Source organism: Artibeus jamaicensis, unplaced genomic scaffold, assembly GCF_021234435.1.
Source record: "Artibeus jamaicensis isolate MK-2021 breed Jamaican fruit bat unplaced genomic scaffold, CSHL_Jam_final contig_240, whole genome shotgun sequence".
NCBI lineage: Eukaryota > Metazoa > Chordata > Mammalia > Chiroptera > Phyllostomidae > Artibeus > Artibeus jamaicensis.
The window spans coordinates 22386860-22398723 of record NW_026521506.1 but is presented as its reverse complement, the minus strand read 5'-3'; the positions used below and the strand labels follow the sequence as shown (position 1 = coordinate 22398723).

The window sequence follows — 11864 nt, the reverse complement described above, 5'->3', positions numbered from 1 at the left end:
TATCAAATTAGGGAAATTTTCTCTCATTACTTGTTCAAATATGTTTTCTATCCCTTATTCTTCTTCTTCTCCTTCTGGTATTCCTATTATTGGGATATTATTACGTTTCATATTGTCTTGCATTTCTCTTAGTCCCTCTTCATTCTTTCTGAGCCTCTTTTCATTTTCTTGCTCTTTCTGTGAGATGCTTTCTACCTTGTCCTCCAACTCATTAATCCTATCCTCCACTTCATCTATCCTACTTTTGAAACTTTCTACTGTGTTCTTCCATTCGGAAATTGTATTCTTCATTTCCTCTTGTCTCTTGCTGATAGTTTTCATTTCCTTTTTCATGTTGCTGTAGTTTGCAGAGAGATCATTGTAGTTCGCCTGTAGTTTCTGGTAGTTCACTGTGAGCTCTTTGAACTTTGCAATAACCAGTGCTTTGAATTCACTGTCTGATAGTTGATCAGCCTCTATTTCATCTAACATTCTTTCTGAAGTTTCTGCTTTTTCTTTCATTTGGGGATTGTTACTTTGTCTTCCCATTGTTTGAGACTCTTCTTGTTAGTCTTTGCTTCTAAAATTGATGTGTTCTGAAAGCCTGGTTATATGGTGTAAACTTCTGTGGTATGATCCTTGTGAAGTTCAGTGGTGCAGACTCCTTGAAGTTTCTTGATGTTCTTTGTTTCCACCTACTCTCACGCTGGTCCTCGCGCTGGTCCCTGCGTTGGTCGCCTACCACTGCTGAATGTCCCAGCTCTAGTAGCCGCCTCCTCAAGCACCCAGGCCCATTACTCCGCCAGTGGCACATAGGCTGGGAATGTCCCGGCTCCCATATCTGGCTCCTCTGCTGCCCAGGGCCGTCACAGGGGTTTGGAGTTTCCTGGCTCCTGTACCTGACTTCCCTGCGTCCAGTCCAGTCACTATGGCAGCGGCACAGGGGCTGAGGATGTCCCAGCTCCCGTAACTGGCTCCCCGGCTCCCAGGCCTGTCGCTTTGGCGGCAGCACAGGGACCGCGTGAGACCCAGCTCCAGTAGCTGACTCTGCCGCTGTCTGGTGTTTCAGCGTCGGTCATAATCTCTGGTCTTTTAATTTCATAAATGCTGGGTAACTGATGGTTTATTGTGCTGTTTCTCTATAGATCTGCCAGGATTTTCACCCATGAGTACAGGAGCTAGCATCAGCTCCATCTTACTTCGTCGCCATCTTCCCAGCATCTCCAGGCCTAGTTTTATTGATACTATTTACTGATATAACTGTTAGGCCTTGTTCTTTGTAGAAACCAGCTCTGTTCAGCTTCCTTTAACTACGTCCTCCTTAATTAAAGTGTTACATTTTCTGTTCATTCATTTATTCAAAAATATTTATTCACTGCTTACTGTACACTAAGCACTGTCCTAGGTTCTGGGAACCTGGTAGTAAAAAGACCAACATAGTTCTTTTTTTTTTTTTGCTGGTCACACAGTCTAGCAGAGGAGGCAGATCATGTGTAGATAGATTTAAAAGGACTTGCTGATAGATTGAATGTACGAGCTAAGGAAGATTGAGAAGTGAAGTGTGACTCCCAGGTTTCTGACTTGGAAAACTGGATGGATAGTGTTGCCATTCACTGAGCCCAAGTATACTGGAGGGAGAGCATGGCTTTTGTACCTATCCTGCTTGACCAGGGGAAATGATAGATTAGATTTTAGGTATATCAAGCTTTAGTGCTTCTGGTCCATCCAAGGGTAAATGTTTAATCAGTAGATGAATGTACAGGTCTGCATTAGTTTCATCTCTCTGAATCCTATTCTTCCTTCCTTAAGGACCTTAATCTTGGGGATAACAATCTTCTAATCAAGGGGATAATCCTTTATCCCCTTTCTGGTGTTTCAATTTTCAATATTTGTTCTTTTTCTTGTTAAAGATGCATTTCACAAACTTAAAAAACAAAGAAACACATCTCTTATTCTGGTATGTCTCTCCATATACTACCTATGTCCCATCATTAAGTCATTCATTCTATTAGTAATTATTGAGCACATGTTAAACACTTGGCAAGTTACTAGAGATAAATTGGTAAATAAGATAAACAACAATTTGGTCTTCACAGTGCTTCCTAAGAAAAAGTATTAGGTATTAAATGAAAAATAGCTTCAGGAGACCTACTCTAGGCAGATATCTCATAAAAATCCTGGAGGAAGTTATATTTAAGTGAGACCTAAAAGATGAGTAATATTTGGTCAAGAAAAAAACATGGAGGTGGTTCAAAGTTGGTACAGAATTGATGGCTATAGGAAGATTTGTCAAGACTCTAAGATGGGAAAATTCATGCGCCCTTGGGGTAACTGAAGAGGGTTTATAGTAAATAGAATAAGTAACTTCAACCATAAGAAACTGTTATTATTTGGGGACTACAGGAATGGCAATTCCATATAGTTCATTCCAACAGAAAGCATTGGGAAGTGAGATAAAAAATATTTATTTGGAAAGTATTTATTGAGTGTTTATTATATGTTGAACATTCTTCTAAGCACTGAGGATACAACAGTGAATAAGACAAACAATCCTGCCCTTATAAACCTAAAGTTTTAGTGAAGACACAAAGAAGTTTAAAAGATGGTAATTGGGAGTCCTGGGCAGATCATGTAGAGTCTTTTACTTTTGTAATTAATCTTAAGGTCAATGAGAAGACATTGTAACATGTGAGGCAGCAAAGTTGCTGCCTCACATGTATATTTTTAAAATATAATAAAGTGTGATGAAGGTAAATGGGTTGGAGGAAACAAAAGTAGAAATAGGACACAAAGCAGGAGACTTAATCATCAGGTGAGAGATCACAATTTTATGCACAGTAAGAATAGAGAGAAGTAGATGACTGGATATTTATTTTTGAAATAGAATCTTAATTAATGAAGCAAGGCTTCATAACTGTTGTCACATGGGAAGGGGAGGTGAAGTCAGGTAAAAATCTGTAGTTACTTTAGATGTTGTTATTGTGAGTCAGGTGGATGGTGGTTTGATTTACTAAGATCAGGAAAACATAAGGAGGATTAGATTTGCAGACATTATAGGTGAGATATCTAGGAAAAAAGCAAAGAAGTCAATAGACAATTGCACATATAAAGAGTAGAACAATGGGAACAGTCTTCTCTGAGTATAGGCAATAAACTGCTGCAAGTTTTCTCTAAGGAATTTGTAAGCAAGAGTAAAATTGACTGAAATTGGTCTGCTTTTGATTATTGCCATATGCCAGCAATGCTAAACATTTCCAGAGACAAAATATTCCTCCATACATATAATATAGCATCATGACATATCATTAACTGGTAAGCTGCTTGGGTTTCTATTCCATAAAAGAACCAACATGCATTAGTTATAAGCACTGACTTGACTATGTGTGCATAATGCCAGTTAAATAGCTAGCTAAAAATGGAAATATCATTAAACAAGTAACCAATGTCATGTTAAAAAAAAACATAGTCATATGATTGAAAGCAACCTTTAAAAAAGGAAACAATTTTAGATAACAATTAATTTTGTGTTCAGGCCAGTAAATTTGAATTCTGTGAGAATTTCCATAGAATTAATTTACTACTGAATATGCTAAAGTTAATTATGAAAGCTAATAATAACTGATATTTACTGGTAGTATGATTACAAATTAATTTCTCAATCTTAAAGTCAATATTAATATATTTCTTTCGGATAACATTTTGCTTAATTTGTTCATTGTAAAATTACATAGACTTCTGTGTTTCCATTGATCAGTCATAAATTCTGGTAGAGGCTGTGTTCTGTCTTTTTGACCCTTAGTAATTCAGTGTTCTGCATGTACTATGGAACTGGCAATGTTTCCATTAGTGGTAGTTCTTGAACTACCACTCAAGAACAAGATAATTAACATATTTTTAAATAGAACAACATATTTCTCACTATAAGGGTTTCTATGATATTGCTTCCAGAAGTGTCCAAACTATTAGTGTCTCTGGGCCACACTGGAAAAAGAAGAGTTGTCTTGGGGCACACATTAAATATACTGTGACATGTAATCACACACAAAAAATCTCATAATGTTGTAAGTAAATTTATGATTTTGTGTTGAGCCACATTCACAGCCATCCTGAGCTACATGTGGCCTGCGGGCTACGGGTTGAACACTCTTTCAATCCATCCTAATGAAACCTAATAGCAGTTTCTTCAAGTGTTAGACACTGCTCTGCTTTTATGTGTATAATGTCTTCTTTTTTCATTAGAGCTTTAGTATTAAAAATTAATATTCTGAAAAGTAACAGCCTGGTGAGTTTATTAATCTCTTGTTCAACTGTTTCCCTATAAATAAATGATTTCCAAATGATTATCTGCTCTATACTAATTGTAATTTGGAAGACAACTTTTCTTATGACTCATCTTTTGTGTTGTAAATAGTGAGGATCCATGAGCTTACACTATATAGTTTACAAATTGGAAATATTCAACTTTAGCATTCTAATGATTTGTGATATTTAAGTGAATTTAAGACTCATCATAGCACATTTATTGCTCTGAGGGCTGTCACCTCCAAATTTCTTTATAGAAGTTGATTAATATAATGTGGTATTGGTACCACATTATTTGGGAAAAACTTTGGACACACTGACCACCCTTATCAATGGAACCTATGATGAATTATGCCATGCCCACTAGAATATGAGTTCCATTTGGCAAAGATATTTTCTGGTTGATTTCTATATTCTCATTGCCTAGAATAGTACAATAGCATAGATGTTCACTAAATAGTTTATGTAAACAATGAAGTATTCTTGTCATGAGTTTGATATGTCTATAAAGAAAGAAAAGAGGTATTTATGGAGGCATTGGTCTATGATTCTACATTTTGTGTTTGTCACACTCTATCAGATACATTAGTTTGTTATATCCATGGGTTATGTCATTCGAAATAAATCTTATTTATTCACTTATTTATATATTGTCCCTCTCCTCCACTAGATTTTAAATTCCATGAGGGAAGATATCATGTATGTCTGATACAGAAGTATGATCTAGGTACATAAAATAGTGTCCAGCATATAGTAGATCTAATATAGTTGTTGAATAAAATAGTAAATTTTAACATGCATTTGGTATATCTGTAAAGTGCAAAGCAAAAAAAAAAAAACAGAATGGTAATAAAAGTCCTATTTTTGGAACTGGGAGACCCTCTAGAAGGATAATTGCACCTATCAATTATGTGAAATCACTTTGTATACTGAGCTGGAACCTGTTTATGAATCTTAAGTACCCCTGGGGATTGAAGATTTCTAGAGGATACTAACAAACCTTGGTTTTGGCAGAAGTTAATTTAAGGACTGAGTCTTTAAGACATACAGATAATTTCATAGGATTGATATATTCTAGCAGAAAGAAATAATTTAAATAGAATGATATAATCTGACCATTATTAGTATATTTGTATACTTTTTCATTAGTGTTAGTAATAATAGCAGTTAAAAGTTATAGTGTCTGGCATATGGCAGGCACCAAAAGTAATTGTCAAGTGAATGAATGGCCTGTCATGTTTAGATTTGATGTTTTCAGAGCAAAAACAGACTTTCCATTCCACCCAAATTTCCAACTTAGATATATAGTGATTAGGTCCAGCATAAACTCTGAGAGGAGCCATGGATCTAATCTATTCCAACTCTTTTCCAAGAGATAGATACCAATTGTTTATACATATACGTGTTTTATAGAAATAACTAAAGTTCACAATATTTCCATATGTTTATTACTCAGTTTCCATTGTATTTAAGAAGAGATGTCAGATGTGGCTTCAGGCAGGTTCTCAAAATATAGCAGTAAGTTTCATAAATGATCACAGTCTGGGAAATCAATCGAATTAGTTTGCACAGAATAATTCAAGTTATAATATGAGGTTGAAAAAAACATTTACCAAACTTATAAGACCCTTATAATAAAATACAATGCCAATTTAAGAATTTGTAATAGAAGCATATATTTAGTTCAAGGACTTGGTTCAGTTTTCTACACAAAATCCTCCCTATTAATACGCAGAGATCAATTTGTAAATATAATTACAATGTGGCTTTTGAGTAGAAGGAGATTTTGCTATAATAATGTTTGTTTTGTTCTTATCTTTCACCTAGTTACTTACCAGGTCCTGTCAATTCCATCTCACATATGTGTTGTGAATTATTTTCTTTCTTTTGTTCCCTTTTCCACTTCCTTATTTCATCATGTTTTCCCTGAACTGAAGTGATGCCATTTTTACTGCCTTCTCTATCTTCAGTCTCTTTTCTATCTTTAATCTAACCCTTTTAATATCTAAGTTACACATTATCATCTAAAAAAGCTCTCTAGTAATCAAGTCTGATCATATTACATCCCACTAACATTCTTCAGCAAAGTCTTCAGTGACGCTTCACTGCACTGTAGGAAGAAACAGAACATACACACATACACATGTACATGCACACACACATACCTTTAAAACAGATAACCAATCCACTTTTACAATCAGTCTCAATCCACAGTTCCATCTTTTTCTACTAAAAAAGTCTCCAAATAACCAATGCCCCCATAGTGATTGCCTCAATATTTGTCAGTTCTGCTTATTTATTTATTTATTTATTTATTTATTTATTTATTTATAGAGAAAGGGGAAGAGAAAGAAAAAAAGAGGGAGAGTAACATCAATGTGTGGATGCCTCTCACATCACCCCAACTCAGGGTCTGTCCCACAACCCAGGCATGTGCCCTGCCTGGGAATCAAACCAGTGACTCTTTGGTTCACAGACTAGCACTCAATCCACTGAGCCAGGCCAGCTAGGGATATACTTGTCAATTCTAAATTATACCAAGTTTTCCTTTCATCTGCTCAAGCTCTTCCTGCATCAGTCAATACCTTTCTATTCTTTATATGCCTATTGAAATCTTTTTTCATCAAGACCAAAAACAAATGCCACTTCCTCTGCAAAACTTGTTAATTCACCTACTTGAAATGATTATTTTTTATTTCTACAATATATGTTTTTTTCTGCATCTTTTTAATACTGGTTATCACAGGGTCAACTCATTGCTCTTTTTCTCACTTGTATCCACAACACAACCTTCAAGTTGATGGTGCTATCAAATATTATGGAATGGTAAGGAAAATGACAGAATTATAATGTGCAAAGGAATGGTTTTATATTTATTTACTAAATATAACTGTTTCCCTGCCAACTCCAAGGCAAAAGTACCCAAGAAACAGTGTTATGATGGCAACACAATATATGTTTTAACATAGTATTTTGCACTTTTCTGTTTCCTCCTTTTTGTTGTTTGAATGTGTTTGCTTCCATCACTACATTGTTAGCACCTTTAAAGCATGACCTGCATCTTCTTCAGCTTTATCACCTACTGTCTTAATCTACTCAGGTTGCTATAATAAAACATTTAAAACTGTGTGGCTTAAATAACAGACATTTATTCCTCACCATTATGGAGACTGAGAAGTGTAAGTTCATGAAGCCAGCATATTTGGTTCCTGGCAAATCTACTTCCTGGCTTCCAGACACTTACCTTCTCACTGTGTCCTCACATGCCAAAGAGATAGGAAACTCTGAGGTATTTTTTTCCACCAGTCATTTTTATTACAGGTGTTAATTACAGTATGGAAAGATTCAGAGGTGCTGTGCAAAGATAATGGTCAGGAATATGGGGTCCACAGTGGGTCCTCTTCAGTGGTACTTGCATTGCCACTCATGTTTGAGTTCCTTATAAGAACAGCAGTAAAAAAGCATGTAAGCTGCCAGTATCATAGAAACTCCAGCAACATTCCCTTTCTTCACATTGACATACTTGTAATACCGGTAGTAACCTCTTTAAAGTGCTCCACCAATGCCTTTAGGGGTGAAATCCCACATCAGTATCCAGCTTGGCAGGTTCCCTAGTTTGACATCCATGAGTCTCTTCTCCTTAAATAGTATGACTGATGCCATCTTAGAGTCCCTCTCTTCCTTTTTTATAAGGGCACTAATGCCATCATGGGGGCTCCACCCTCATGACCCCACTTAAACCTAATTACCTCCTAAAGCTATACCTCCTATTAGCATTACATTGAGGTTTTGGGATTCAACATGAATTTGTGGAAGATACATAGTTTCTATAATGCTTGTACATTTATCCCTACTCCCTTTACTATTTAGTAGAGTCTTGAGTATATAATAGATTTGGAGACATAAGAATCAACCTTTTAGATATCCAGCTGCTTTCAGATCTTTGTCTATGGTCGACCAGCAGATTTTGCTACTATACTGTAATCACCTCACATGAAAGGTCTCCTTTTGTCCAGGCTTCTCTCAGTGATGAAGTGAAGCAGGAATACTAAGGAACACCAGCATGAGGAAGAGTTGAGACTTCTGATGACTGACATTGTCTCCAGAATTCCCATTTGCCTTGGAGAACTCTCTTACGACTTCTCTGTAGTCTAAAATACATCCATGCAACACTTCTTTGTTCAGTCTCTCCTTTACAAGGTTTAGATATGTATTGCTGCTGATGGTTCTTCTGAACTCCTCTTTCTACTGCCCATCACAAACAATACCCCTGAAAATTCTCTTGCATGAGGAATTCCTTCTTTGTGTCTGCTTTTCAGAACTCTTTGAATAACACAATAGGTTTGCATAAATCAAGGAATGGTCACTTTTTCTTCTGTCTCCCAGATGTCTTGGTGCTACTCTCTGATATTTTAAGTTTTTTATATCATCATCAACTCAGGCCTTCCTTTTCAGTGTATTCTTATGTATTGACCTGGTAGCTCTAGCATTATTGATCTTTTACTGGTGGCAAACCCCATATATATATGTCTAGGTCTGGTGACTAGCGACTTGCTCATTCTTGTACTTCTTTTTAAACAGGTTGTTGAGGAAATCAGATTTATTTTGAACCAATAAGTGACATTATCAAAAATTATAACATTGTTTTATGTCTCTATAAAACTTATCTCAAAACATTTAGTATCTGTCCTCACTTTGTGCTTGTTTTCAGCTATACTTTTTGAAGCAAGAGCTTAAAAGATATAAAAATAACATCAGAAGAAAAGCAACGTAAATAGATTTAAAAAAAGAAAAGAAAAGCAACGTAGATGCTGGGGCACTGAGCTTTTCACTATATTTCTGTTATTACTTGTCAATTGAACAGTGAAAGTATGGCCATCAAACAGAAAAAGGTTTCCAGGCAATGTCTAGATGTAGTTTCACATCTCAAATGTGGAAGAAAGAAGGAGAACATTAAATAATAAATATAGAAATGTTATTAATATTAAATTGCAATATTTCAGCAACAAGACAGGCAACAAGATCAACTCTTATCTTCTAAATTCCACTAATCTGAACCTATGTCCTTTTCTGTCTATCTGTCTCTCTTTTGGGGGGGGTTCTTTTTTGACTTCAAAAGTAGAATAGTGTATTAATCAAAATCCTCAGGACATGTCCTTCTTTCATTACTGATCTGTGCAAGTTTCCTGTTTTGTCATTCTATCATTTTGTCCTGATTCCTGCCCCATCTTCAGTGGACATGTATGTGTATTTGCAAAACTATATAATGTATACCAGAGTGGGTAAGAGTGAAGATTTGAAATCAGATTGTACTTCAATTTAAATCTAAGCTCTCCTTTTAAATAGCTATGTAAAGCCCTGGCTGGTGTAGCTCAGTGGATTGAGCACGGGCCTGAGAACCAAACAACTGTAGTTTGATTCCCAGTCAGGGCACATGCCTGGGTTGCAGGCCAGTTCCCAGCAGGAGACGTATGGGAGGCAACCATACTTTGATATTTCTCTACCTCGCCCCTTCCCTTTCTCTCTAAAGATAAATAAATAAAATCTTCTTAAAAAGGTAAAAAAATAGCTATGTAAGGTGGCAAAAACTGCTTAGCACTCTTCATTTTCATTTTTTTAGTCTGATTGTGAGGATTTAATGACTTAATACAGGTGATGCCCTTGGAAAAGTACCAGGCACATAGTAATCCCTGAAAAAATGCTTTCTTTTTTTTTAAACAAGATTTTTTAAAAATTTATTCATCTTTTACAGGGGAAGAGAAGGAGAGAAATATCAATGTATGGTTGCCTCTCATGCATTCCCTGCTGGGAACTGGCCTGCAACCCAAGCATGTGCTGGGATCAAACCATTGACTGGGAATCAAACCGTGATTGTGTGGTTTGCAGGCCCATGCTCAATCCACTGAGCTACACCAGCCAGGGCAATAAATGCTTTCTATTCCTTCACATAAGCATGCATTTTAAAATTTCATGAATAACAATAGTTAATAGAAGTTATTGTATTCCTTTTTCTACTTAACACTGTATTTGTAAAATTTAGCCATAATGTGGTATGCCCATCTACTTTATTAGTTTGACCCCTTTAAAATATGCCATAATATTAATCCATTACTGATTATATTTGTAATAGACACCTAAGTTTCTACTAATTCTTAGCTACCACAAATAGTAACATTTATTTTTTGAAATATGTCCTGGTATTTTTTCTGTATTTAGAAAGATTTAATAATTTATATTAAACATAAAGAAAAGCAAAGAAAGCAATACAAAAATGAGCAATAATAGCTTACATTTACATACTACTTTATAGTATTTTGCAGTACTTTCTCAAGCCCTTATATCTTAACTATATTCTTTTTTACTTTTTATTGTTGTTCAAGTAGTTTTCTCCATTTTTACCCTACCATGCACCCCACCCATCCTTGCCTCCCACCCTCAAACCTACCCACTTTGGCTTTGTGCATGTATCTTTTATACAATCTTTTTATACACATTGTGTATGTTCATTTTTCCTTTTTCTTATGCCTAAGAGATGCTTTTCTTTCTCATCAATTTGGTTCATCCATTTTAAAGCCATTAACAATACACAGATGTAGTTTTGTATAGATAGAAGGAAAAGAGGGCTCTAATATATCCATTGGGATCACATTGTACAGCAAGCAAGAGAAAACTAATAGCAGTTCATTTTTTCATATAATATATTATGAAGTCTTTAGGTAGATGATTTTAACCTTTGTAATGACACTGGTAAAATACTTTATCTACTTTTAATAATGCTACACCAGCTTTGTTTATATTGAATTATTTAGTGTTTGATACATACATACACATTTGCACATATAGCTATATTTGGTGTGTGTGCATACATGTAGATGTACATGAATATATTCTTTTTTTACTGTTAATCTTACATTTTTAGTGTGTATTTTACGAACAGTATATAGTTAATTTTTTAATGCAACTTGAAATGTTTTGTCATTTACCTGGGAATGTTATCTTAGCCTTTATTTTAATTGATGACTTATTGGAATTATTTCCATGATAATAACCTGTGCTTTCTATTTGAGTTTTTAAATAATTTTTATTTTTTCTTTTTTTTGATTGCTTGAAAATGTTTTGAATTTTATTTTTTTAATTTACTGTTGCAAATTTTGGAAGCTACACAGACAACTTGTATGCTTTCAACAATTGCTCTTAACATCATTTTTTCCCCCAAGGCTGCACTTTAATAAAGTGTTCTGTCTTTTGGACAAAAAACATGAAGTGTGTTTTTAACTTCTGTCCTATAATCTGCTTTTAACTTTAATTTTGAGTGGGGACCCACACAGCTGAAAAAATAAAGCTATAACAGGTAGATTCATAAGAGGAGATCGAGCTTGTTTGAATATGTGCAAGTTGCCATTTTCATTCAAGTATTTCAATGGGGAGACTTCTAACTGGGACACCAGATTCAACCATCACCTTTAAAATAGTAGGAACAAACAGCTGTTATGCTGAGTCCATCTGCTTTAGGAGCTTCATGTAAGTGGTTGGGCTCTGTCTCCACAAGATGTAGGTACTGAGCAGATCATCTGCAGCTACCA

At 35.3% G+C, this 11864-nt stretch overlaps 1 pseudogene; it reads right to left on the bottom strand.

Moving 5' to 3' along the window:
• Positions 1–7683: 7683 nt before the first annotated feature.
• On the bottom strand, positions 7684–7944 carry LOC119036501 (ATP synthase subunit f, mitochondrial-like; annotated as a pseudogene).
• Between the last annotated feature and the right edge of the window lie 3920 nt (positions 7945–11864).